The sequence below is a fragment of the Podarcis bocagei genome (assembly GCF_964188305.1).
Source record: "Podarcis bocagei genome assembly, chromosome: 2".
Taxonomy (NCBI): Eukaryota; Metazoa; Chordata; class Lepidosauria; order Squamata; family Lacertidae; genus Podarcis; species Podarcis bocagei.
This window is the reverse complement of record NC_138126.1, coordinates 92042785-92055408: the sequence shown is the minus strand read 5'-3', so window position 1 is coordinate 92055408 and position 12624 is coordinate 92042785. Positions and strand designations below refer to the sequence as shown.

Here is a 12624-nt window from a genome sequence, read left to right as displayed (position 1 = left end):
TTATTTCCTTTGTTGGGACAATAAAAGTACATTGTCTCAGTTGAGTTGATAAATCACTAATATTTCTGGCTGATCCCCTAGGAACCAAGGCAAGGCTCAGAGTGTTGCATACAATACTGAGGTGGTGAGTGATCTCCCAGGCTTTAGGCCTTGGACTGCTGCTTGAGAAAATGAAATGTACACTGGCAATACCCCAACGGAACCTTATTTCTGCATGGAACTTCTAGCGTTATTGCTTCTAACTGTTTAGCATCACTGGTCTCAAGCTGAGCAATACTCTTCCAACAGAGATTCCGCATACACCCTTGCTTTTGACTTTCAGGCATCTCTTGAAGACTTGTTTAAGATTTCACTGATGGCAATTTCACTTGCCATCTCGATGTAACGCTTGAGAAGGGTGGAAGAGTACAACTCCAAATACTTTTCACTAGTATTCCTGCTTGCCTCAAACTACACATAGCCCCTTCATAATTGACACAGAAACTATCTAGCAACAACAGAGAGCATTTAGGTTTATCTATTAAGGACAGTGTTGCTAACCTGCTGCATTATGGCTCAGCATCTATGCACAGAACCAAAACAGGACTACAGATGTGCTGTAGTAGATGATGCTTTTATCCCCCATTTCCTTCACTGTAACACAAGGCATGTACAGCATATTCACTCTTCTGCATCTTGATTCTCTCTCTGTTTGGACCAAGCACTCTTTGGGGGGGTGGGAATGTGAGAGAAGCTTTGTGGAGTGTGTCTACTGCCCTGACCAAGGCCAAAGTACCGGGGCTCAGCAGGTGGAAGCCCACCTGTGTAGTTTGTAAGAAGAGCAAGCCTCTCCAGGAGCTGGGGTACCACAGGGGAACACAACACACATAAACCTACCCAGATTGGAGAAAATGTTAAGTCTTATTTAAACAAACAAGCAAGCTGCAACCTCAAACCCAGCAATCTCTTGTCCAGTCAAAACAGAACAGATTTGGGAAATGGTACCTTTAATATATATATAATTTTAATATATATAATTTTAAAATCCTTAAAGCAGGATAAAAAGGTGTGGCGGCTGTTTTGTCTCATTTGCAGCTTCAGAACATGTCAGGAGCATTTTTCCCCCTTTCCTATCTGTTAGCTTAGTTATTTTCTGAATGATTCCTTCACAAATCAGTGCGCTCACCTTTTTTAGTGCTTCTTGTATTTGCACAGTGTGGACAGCATTAAAAACCCGCCATTGGGGTTTCCATGTGCTGGGCAGCAACTGACACACAGCCTTGCCTGAAAAACCTCCCTGCCCTGATCCTTCTATGATCTACTAATCCTTGAACAAGGAATTCCCAGCATGCTGCTGTCTGTGCTCACAGGATGGTGTTCATGTGGAGATGGAGATCATAGGATAATCAGAATGCCTGGCACTAAAACCTCACAGCACTAAACACTTCTTGAGCAACGGTGCTAGAGCTATTTGGAGCCTATGACAAAGTGCACTTCTTGTGTCAGCTGGGATGCATCATCCCAGATGGAATGCCAGATGCTTGAGAGACAAAGTGGACATGTTTGCAGTACATGATATTCTGGTTGTATTTTGTGGGAGATTGGTTCATATTGTTCACAGCACATCTGTTTTATTCCTTCTTCTGCTTCATGTTTTATTTCCCTATGTATTCACATTTCTTGGGGTTCATTTCTCATGGCTGCTCACCAGTTGCCCACTCAGAATGGTCATCATCAATATCATCATCTTGATTTCTCAGAACTATTCAGCACTGTTGCACTTGTGTCTGATTCAGGAACACAACGTATCTCACAGAGAAACAAACTGGGATGGGGAGAACACAGAGACATGATGTCTCCGGGTCGTGTGGCAACTATTATGGCTTTCCCATTATGAGCTCCAACATAAAATTTGCCATACAGTTTTAAGCGGGATAACATGCTTAGGAGAGTGAGAGGAGTGAGACAGAACACTACAAATAATCTCCAAGTCACATGAAAGTTACCTGTGAAGCAGACTTCAGAGCTGATCTTTTGGAGGAGTTGGCTCTGTTTCTACAGCTAGATGAATCAAACACCCTAAATAAGATCATTGCTTAGACATTTTCCATGCCTGCAAAATTCCTTGTTCTCTTGTGCTACTACGTCACACCCAGTGTGCAGGAGCAGGCAGCACCTGTCTCCTGAGAAGATCGAACAGCTAAAGATGACAAGAAAACTACCAGTGGGTACCATGCGCACACTTCATTAAAAAGGGATCAATGCATTTGCTTGGGTAGCTACTAAGCTCTATACAGTACAACACACATAGTGAAAATATGGGCCAACAAGTCAACAGACAGCATAATTTCAAGTTAATCCAGTCTCTGTGGAACTGCATGCTCCAGCTGCTTTGAGTTCCAGCTGCAAAGCCAGGTCTCCAAACCCCTTTATAAGAAGCTGCTTGACCCCAAATCCTGCAGCAGGCCACAATTTCAGCATGAGGTATAGAATGTAAGAGAAAGAGAAGGAGAAGGAGAAATGGTGTCATTGAACAATGGGCCAAAACTGTAATAAAATCCTGCTCTGAGGAGCAGGAAAAGAACTAGTAAAATTGCCCATTCTCCATAGCTGATCACATCAAAGTGTTAAAAAGGAATGAGACACGAGGGTTGACTTTAGGTTTCCACTAAATCCCAAAACAAATTCCAGTTAGAGAGAACAGCCATTTCCAGGTAAACCATCTGAACATTTTCAGACGTTTCTCCAAAACACAAATATGAGCGACATGGCCCTCCATAAGCATGCAGCCAGTGCTGGAGGAAAAGGGTGCAATGAGAAGTCAAAAGCTAAAGCAGGAAACACCTCACAGGTAGGTTACCTGGGGTATTGCTTTTGCTATCAGAATATCTGGCACCATTTCTATCTCCCATGTTAAAATACAATTCAGATAAAGTAGGCCAATCAGTTAGTGATGGTTCCTTACTCTTGCTACAAGAACTCAGTGATATGCAGGTCCCATCCCCATCCTACAATTCTATGATTTTATGTTCAGGCTCAATCTGTCCTTGGAGTGAGTTTATTGGTTTTAATATCTTCAAGATCAACTTCAGAGCAGCAAATGGTTCCATGGGTGACAGTAAAAATGCTTTTGCAGAGCCAGTGTCTGCTTTCTCTGCCAAGTAGCTACAATTTCCTCCAAATGTTTTGCTGCTTCAAGCCTTTCATTGATTGAGCCTGCCTTTATCTTTGCAACCTTAAGGTGACGGGTCACTGAGGGGCTGGGGCTGGAGATGCTGTTCCCACTGCAGAAAATGGCATGCAGTGGTTCTGCCTTGGTACCATAATTCAGCACAAAGCCTGGGTGGATCTATCAGACAGAACGCTAACTGTGTGTTACATGAGAACTACTTCACAGAAGAAGAAACTTCCTCATAGAAGGCATTCTAAGAACAGGATTAACCTGAAACCTCTATGCAAGTTATGACGTGTGACGTCATACATGTGTAAACTGCTTAGTATGCCTTGTGTGGATTAGGAATGTCATCATGTGGCACTGACAGACAGGGCTCACATCAGGCTGAAGAGAAACTCAGTTTTATTTGTTCCTTTGACTGATATTATACCTCTCTTTAAATTTTAAAAGAGCGAAAGTCTTGTCAGTGGTGGAGGAAAGACAATAAACCAACTACATGAAGATTTTCAGTCTGGTGTAATATTTGAGGGGTCAAATATTTGAGGGGTCAAATGTCTCCTCTGTTTAGAGGGTTATTTATTAAATATATGACATCACAATCACATGGGTAGCAAATCCCATCAAAATTTATTTTATTTGGTGGAGTCGGTGAACAGGCAAGACCTTTTTCTTTTTTTTATTTCCTTCATTGTTCAATGTACATTGTGTTTTTATATCCCATTTAAAATTTTATAGATGAATCCATTTCATCCACTTCTGATTTTTTTTTTTACTTTACTATCAAAAGGGACTTGTATAAATTATTTTGTTGTTAATGTTTTTGTGTGTATTTTTTAGTGTACTGTCTGTTTCTGTTATTCAATTTTTTAAATGCTATTCTGGAACCATTTAATGTATCTTTTTATATTTGATTTTCAAGAATAGCATCACACTTGACATGTCAAACATTACTCTTCCTTTTCTATAGCATACCGTATTTTTCGCTCTATAAGACGCACCAGACCATAAGATGCACCTAGTTTTTGGAGGAGGAAAAAAAGAAGAAAAAAATTCTGAATCTCAGAAGCCAGAACAACAAGAGCGACCGCTGTGCAGTGAAAGCAGCAATCCCTCTTGCTGTTCTGGCTTCTGGGATAGCTGCGAAGCCTGCATTCGCTCCATGAGACGCACACACATTTCCCCTTACTTTTTAGGAGGGAAAAAGTGAGTCTTATAGAGCAAAAAATACGGTATATATCAGGCATGCCCATGTTAGAATGAATGCTATTATTGCAGAGATTTGTCTATTCTACTCTTTGTACAGGGCTTATCAGTATTTTCAAATGCTTAATACATAAATAACAGCAACAAACAAATAAATATCTATTTACTATTGGCCTGGCTAAACATGTCCAGACTTCCTTAAACCTTCTAGCAGCTGGAGAATGGAAGTAAGAAACAAGAACATAGTTCAATAGCCATCTGGTTTTTACTTGCTTGCTTTGTAGCGGTAGAGACAATGGCTAAACCAAATGGATTTCCTCCACAGTTTGGCACTAGCTAAGGCCCGTACCAGCTGCTCCCCCATTATCACCTAAAGTGTGCAAGGCTGCCTCGGTCTTGAAACTGGGCAGCATTTGTGCAGACATGTCATTTATAACAAGCTATACAAGTAACCAGAGCCGACTGTTATGTGAAAGCACTAGCTCTCACAAACAGGGTCTAAAACCTGACAGTGGTCCTCCCTGAATCCCAAAGCGATTGCGTGGTGACACTATTTTGCTAGTCCTAGGTTGTATATGCAAAATTACATTGTATATGCAAAATTACATTCTGCTGCAGGTGCAGTTCATATGCTCAAGGTGATTCCGAGGAGGTTGGCTAGATAATTCTACAGATTCACTTGAGCAGAGTTACAGCTTTTGTGCTGACAAATGCTAATTCACTGATACCAGCTCCCTTGGAGCCACACTGGATATTCTAAAGAAGCACACTTCCTCTCCCCATGCTTCCATGTCTCACACAAAGCAGGGTAGATTGGCCCTGCCCTTCATAGATATTTTCCCCACTGTGTTTGTTCCTGCAGTGGAAGAACACCCAGCTCACCCATGGGGGTGAATATGCACCACACCCCTTTGGATGAGATCTAGGAGAATGGAAAGGGGAAGTTTGGCTTCCTCTCTCTTCCCACTTCTACAGCACGCCTGGCACGGCTCTTGGTCTGTTCATAGTGTTTAAACGGCTTTGTAGTGCTTCTTATTAGTAACTGAAACTTCCTAATTCTTAATTTTAAATTATTTGTAACCTGCCTTGGGATCTGCTGGTGAAGGGCCTGTAATAAATTTAACAACAACAATTGCAGAGACATATAATCTATTTTAAGAACAAAAGTCCTACTGAAGTCAAGTTGCAGGGTTCTGCTGCTCAAACTGGTTCAAGTGCCCTTGGTATGTAAAGCGTGGTTGGTATGTAAAGTTAGGGCAGAAGAGGATGTGCCAGATGCAAACAGGGAGCTGAAGTGAACAAGTAAAGCTCCATGAACCCTGCAGCAATCCCAGCAAAGCATAACTGCTATTAACCTCACCCTTGGAACAAGACCGAACAAATAAGCCCCTAGCAATATCCTTTCTTCTTGCTGAGCAAGATTGATTGAAAAACAAATTGGCGCAAATAAGGCATGAAATTAGATTAAAGCCTCTCACTTGGGGCTGCCAGGACGGAAATCAAGACTTGGGCAGGCTTCTGTGGGAGCCGAGGCACCATTAATAAATCTGTCTGTGGCCCCTCCTTGTCCCCGCAGCCTTACAGCCCAAGAGAATATACTCATAGCCACCACAGTATTATAATCAAGCAGAAAGAGTTTTCTTCTTGTTCATGGGTTGCCCAATGATAGTTCGAGAGGGTGTACTTGTGAACTGCTGTGTGCTGGCAAATTTAAGAGTTCCTGATTACAGCTCCCTTTAAGGAATACAACCCTGCTGATTTCAGATCTGCCCAGTTAAAAGCAGGAATAGGAAACCAACTTGATGAGATTTTTCCTACTGTCTGAACACAGCAGATTTTCTGCCTTGCCTGTCATTTGCAGATGATGGGGAAGACAAACAGGAATAAGAAACAAGTTAAAGGTGAGTTAAATCTTTTAGAAACCTTGCAAGATGGCGGGTAGCAGAGGGGGGAGCACACAATCAACTTTGAGCTCATGCTCCCTGGGCTCCCCAAATTACCCCTAAACAACAATTGTCCCAAGTATTCAGCTCACCCTTCCAAGGGCTGGAATACACCTCCCATCTTTCAATCCAATGCAAGTCCAACTGTGTAAGACTTTAGCATATGAAAAGAAGCAGCAAAATACTTGTCCAAGGATAGACAGAAAATAGTATGTCATCGAGTGGGACAATGAGTTGAACTGGATGCCACGGGGACTGTAGAAGTTTCTGTTTCTTGAGTGGCAGCAGTACTTCTTTAAAATTCTTATTCACCCTTCAGAGGATTCTAGAAGCAGAGAACATACTGCTGGGGCTCCAGAAAGGAAAGTGATACCATCACACTGAAACTGGGTTTAAGAGAACAAAAAAGGAAGGTGGGTTGCACTTGGGAGTACTTCAGCCCTGGCCATCAGGGGCTTGCACATTTTGTCTGGTCTAGCTAGCCTGCTAAAATGTGTGATTGCCAGATTCCTGACCCTTCACTAGCAGGGGAGGGGCAGTGTCTTACCGCTTATTTGTTCCAGAAAACAGTCTGGAGGCACATGATACAATAACCTTGATTAAGCAAAGCAGTTCTGATCCTTGTCAGTGCCTGCATGGCACACTGATTGTGAATCCGTGTATGTTAACTTGCATCCCATCACAGAACAAAAACAAGGCATACAGGTAATAAAACAACTATGTTGAACTTCAGAGGCAATCCAGGCACTTGGAAGTGTGGTGTGAGATATGGATGATCCACTTCCTTTCTGTACTGAGCTTCAAGCTCCAGAGAAGAGCTGGAGCACATCCATATTGCACTGCACTTTCAAGAGTAGCAAATCCAGAGTAATACTACCAGTTTAAGAGAAGGGACTTGCACGAGTAACTGATGGCAGACTCTGCTCAATAGATTTTCACTACACAAAATTTCATCATGTTTCCTGGTTCACCCCACAGCTAAAAGTGTAAACTGCTGTGACTTCATAAAGCCAATCTTGAAGTGAAATCATTATACCATCTTTGGTTCCCACCTACTGTTTATTTGGGCTTAGTTGGGGAGTAAATTTACATATGGGACCTCCCTTCAGAACAAACATTTTATTTTTAAATCATGCATCAACGCCTCTCTCACCCCCACCCCTAAACGATGATACAATTGTTGGGAATTAGAATAGTACTGTAAAAGAATTGTGGGAAAGTGGCATATTAAAAATGCACATCTATTTTAAATTACAATGAAGAATTTCTACTATATGTAAGTGTTTCAGAGGAGAATGGAATGCAGTTGTCAAGGGTACCCACACCTGCTTCCTTCCCTTCTAGCTTCTATCAAGATACCCTATTGTGGAAAAGCAGCCATATCCACCCGCAAAACCAAAACAGAATGAAAGGGCTCAAACCCAGAGGTGGTGGTGGGGTGTACAAAGGACTTTGCTTTATGTTTGACAGCAAGTCATAGCCCCCGGTGGGCGCCTTCTAACCCTTGTCATGACCTTCGGCTCCCTCCATTGTAAGGGGGCTCCATTGTGATGTGTTCTTGCTGAAAGCAAGGGGATAGTGTTAACTTGCTGAATGCCATTTTAGGGTCTCTCCCATTAGGGTATGAAGGCAGGAAGGACAAGGAGCAGCCAAGATGTTTTGTTATTAAAGCTTGAGCGTACTGCTTAGCACCGGAGTATCTCATTCAGAGCCCACTGCAGCAGCATCTGTCTCCCCCACTTTGCTGCTTCATCATATCAGAGCTCAAATGGAGGTGTCACAAGGTACCTCACATTTCAGAAGGCAAGAAAACTGGAATCCAACAAAATCCAGCAACGTGATAACAATAGGGGCAGGGATGGGAAGCCCGTGATCCTTCAGATGTTGTTGGATAATGACCATGGTAAATGGTCAGGCATGATGCAAGTTGTAATCCAACAACATCTGGAGGGCTAAAGGTTCCCCGCTAGGGAATACTTTGTGTGCATTTTCAACTACATTTCTGATATTTCTGCTTAGATGCTTCAACATAGTCTCAAGCTCAGCGTGATTAAAAACAAACTTCTCATCTTTCCTCCCAAGCCATCATCTCTTTGTCACCGTCCACCCAGTTGACCAGGCACAAAGCCTTGGTATTCTATTTGATACTTCCCTTTGCCTCCCAAAAGTATTAAGCTCTCTCAAAACTTTGACTTTTTGGCCCTCATCTTTAAGTCCCTTCTTGTCTTCAGCATTCAAAACCTTCCCTAGCCTCATCTGTCCTTGTCTGCACATATTTTGCAAGAGATCATTTTGTCAAGCTCTACCATCCTCAGCCATTCAAAGGTTGCTACCTGAAGTAACATTTCCCCTTGCTGCTCCTTATGACTGGAACTTCCTCCCACATGGAACTTACTACCAAGAAACAAGCATAGGATTGAGCGTCCCCATGCATATTTGTACTAGTTGCACACCTTTCACATGACAAGTGGCAGAGCCATAGCTATGGGGGTAGCCAGGTTTTTTTTGCCCTGGGTGAAGCCTCCAGAGGGGTGCCATTGAGGTTCCCTGTCTCTCTCTGTGTGTGTACACAAATGCGCATGGGAGGGGGTACCAAAGTGAGTCTTTGACCCGGGTGAAATAAAGCCTAGTTTCTTCCCTGCAAGTGGCTAGATAGAGTCTGGCTGGTAGCCCTGTCAGAAAAACTAACTTGCCATGCCCAGTTTGCAGGGGAAACCACAAAAAAGACTCATTCTATGCTATATGACACCCATTCATTGACTTTATCAACAAACAGTGGGATTTATGACTACTCCCAACAGCCCATACAACTTTCTGGAGAGGTCTAATCCTTCATGTAGCTGATCCTGTGTAAAATGACAACCCCACTGCAAATGTTAATTAAATGTATTTTCATGTTAAAAGTTTTTTAAAAAAATGGGTGTGTGTGTGGAAATTGTGCTGGTTGCATGTCAGATGAAATAATACTAAACCACCAACCTATAGTATCGTTCTAATCTGAATTGTCATGTATTTAATTTAGAACATGAATTCGTATTTTACAAAGTATAACAATGCTAGCGGCAATGTCAGTCAACATAGCCATTCCAGAGTCACAGTGGTTCGCCTTCCTAATTATCAGGAAAATTACCAGAGTTTTCTCCCCACCTTCTCTCTCCTATCCCCATTTCTCTCAGCTAAAGTGTTTATGGAACTGCAAAATGAGGAAATCGAAAGGCCAAATGCAGCCCATCTCCAGGGGCAGAGAAAGAATGTTCCCTACAGTATGGCCTCTGGGCTGTTGTCCTACCCAGCTTAGGTCAGTCCAAGCATTTGCGTAACTGCATTATATCACAGCTGCTGCAAATGAAGCACACAGATAGCCAAGATAGAGCAGGTCATATCTTACACTATTCTGCTCCTATACTTTGTGGGAAATCCTAGGAACGTGATAAGACCTACAGGAAACCCTAGCCCTACAACAGAGCAAAGAATTTTTTCCAGTTATTATTTCCAGTAGCTGCCCAGGGTATACAGATTAGCCTTTTGAGCAGCAGCAATTCTATAATCCAGGAAAGAATTTGCAGCCAGAAGTGAATGACGCTAACAGCAACTGGTAGGGAAAACTGGCAAGGCAGGATGCTGGTGCACCAGAAGAGAGGTAAGTCGTGCTGAACTTCGTAATGTGGCTCACAGGCCAAGTTTACCATATGGAATAATTCATTTAAGTCAATGAAGGTTTGTTTAGCTGAATCAATCCATGTCTACAATCACAGTTGGAATGCACTAAATCAGGGCTAGGCAAACTTCAGGGCTGGGGGCCATATTGGTTGGGGGCTGCATACCACTGGTGGTCAGGGCCAAGGCCAAAAAGTAGGCATAGCCACTCCCACTTCCCCCTTTCTTTCTCTCTCTCTCTCTCTCTCTTTCTCCTTCCCTTCTCTTCATCAATCCATCCCCCTCTTCTCTCTCTGACATGCACACACGTACACACACACACACACACACACATCCCTCACACAGACATGGATGGTGTGCCTGTTTCTCAGCCAAATTCCTGCCTGGTCAGCCCCTTCAGAGTGAATGTCAGAGCATCTTCTAGTCATCTCGTCCAACAATGCAATCCTCTGCTTGAAGCCAGAGCTATATTCCCATTCAGTAGCCCTCCACAGATATACCTGCTGCACAAGCCAGAGGCCAATGTGCCAGGAACAGAGCAAACGGACCACAGAAAAGTGCCTACAAAGCAAACAGATTGCGATGACTCAAACAAACAACAGCCATAACATACGCAGGCATATAAGCAAAAGCAAAAACACACCCTGGAATCATTACATCTTTGGGGCAACATTTCTCAGTTTATATATTGAGTCTCTACCACAAAAGTGACAAGTAAAGCAGTGCACAATCATTATAGAACCTGCAGTACTACCACTAACAAAAGCACAATACTAGGACAACAGGCACATCCCCACAGTGCAGCTACACTTAGAGCATAACTGTAGAAAGAAACAGCAGAAACCAACTCCTTGGTTATTCACTATACTGTGAAAAAAGAAGGAAGGAAGGAAGGAAGGAAGGAAGGAAGGAAGGAAGGAGCAATGTATTAAAAACTGCCAGAAAAATGGCAGCAAAGGAGCCAACTGCTGGCAGAGCATTCCACAGGATGGCCTCCATCAGTAGGATATACAGGCCCTAAGACAAAGTTTTCCCCAACCCAAAAATTTCAGATGGACTGCAGCACCCATCCAAAATGTTCAGTTCCAAAATGCTGGGGGTAGTTGACCTAGCCTGTACCCTGGTTTAAAGTTCGTCACTCATACTGCTAACTGGGCCCAGAAGCTAACAGGAAGCCAGCAAAGCTAGAAGCAATTTTACCAAGACCTGTCATGAGTAACCTGTCAAAGATGAACTGCAGCATATCATACTCCCCCAAACTTCCAAAGTGTTTTTGAAGATGCACTGCAATAACCAACGTGAGAGATTAAATCCTTGCCTAAGCAGCCACACGGCTATCCCATGAATTGCCCACCTGCCCATTGCTACCCTCCAGCAGCAAGATAAGGTCTAGGAGTAGAATTATAAAATGAGAGAGAAGTAGAAAATGTCCAGGTTGCTCAGCTTAAAATGTTCAGCAAGGCTGCTGGCTCAAAACGTTGGCAAAGAGCAATTTTATAAAAGCAAATGAATTTTAATTGCTTTTCCAGTCAAATGCAGATGTTATATAACTAAAGCAAACCCTGGTGCAGAACCAGCAATGGCAATGTTTTCTCTCTTTCACACTAAAGCTGGTCTTGGCTTGTGATCCATTTGAGATTTCTCTACAAAATATACATTCCCTTTTCTTTCAGATTTGGAGCCACTTTCAACTTGAGCATTTATTTATATCCTGCCGTTCCTCCAAGGAGCTTGATTCCCCACATTAGCATTCATTCCCACATTTTATTATTCCAACGACCCTGTTTGGCAGATTAAACCTCGAGATAAGTGACAGGCCCAAGGTCACCCAGCGAGTTTCATGACTGAGGATTTGAAACTGAATGTTGCAGTCTGACCAGAGCACTCTATCCACAACAACACACACTCTTGAAGAAGTGCGGCAAAGTGATTCTGTCCAGTGGGCTGCTACATATAACTTCTATCCAGATTTCTTCTTTTGGATTGCAATGTTCAGACAGCCCTCAGATTGCATTTAGGGGTGGCTGTGCTATCACCTGCGCTTATGCCAAGTGACATGTAGCCAAGACAGTGTTGTGGACTTCTGGGGAAGTGTGCAATGATGGAATCTGAAAGGTGCCACACTCCCAAGTGGGCTAGGCAGTCGAATAAAAATGATAAAATACGGGAGCTCATCCTCTCTGACTAAAGTGGTGCTTAAAAATGTCAATAAAATTGCTACTGAAGGGATATCATGCACTTAGGGACCCACCGCCAATCAGATTGTTCAGTTTGGCTGAACTTTCCTTGTGCTTTTAAAGAGAAGGCGCCTTGTGCTGCAATCTGCTTCTGAAAAGATGGATTGTTCCATTGAAAATGATATACGCAGGGGAATGAATAAATAATAATTTTTTAAAATTTAGGAATCCAGGAGATACTGTTGCAAGTTTGAGTGTTTACTACTCCCTCTCTACCCTGTAAATAATTTTCTGTGAAAAGAGAATAAAAACTTGCACTTCTATAGCTTTTAGCCTAAACTGAAAGTAGCAGATGACGACAAGAATAAATGAGTACCACAATGCTAATGTTCCTTAAAAGATACATTAATAACATATTTAAATAGCTGGTTCTTTACTTCCATCTGTTTGTCAAATTTGTTCTGCTCAAGGTCAGGCTACCCACAAGACT

At 42.6% G+C, this 12624-nt stretch overlaps 1 protein-coding gene across 5 annotated transcripts in view; it reads right to left on the bottom strand.

Annotated features, from left to right (window-relative positions):
- Positions 1-12624, bottom strand: part of NTN1 (netrin 1) — a 143034-nt gene that overhangs the window by 22654 nt on the left and 107756 nt on the right. The window lies entirely within an intron of this gene.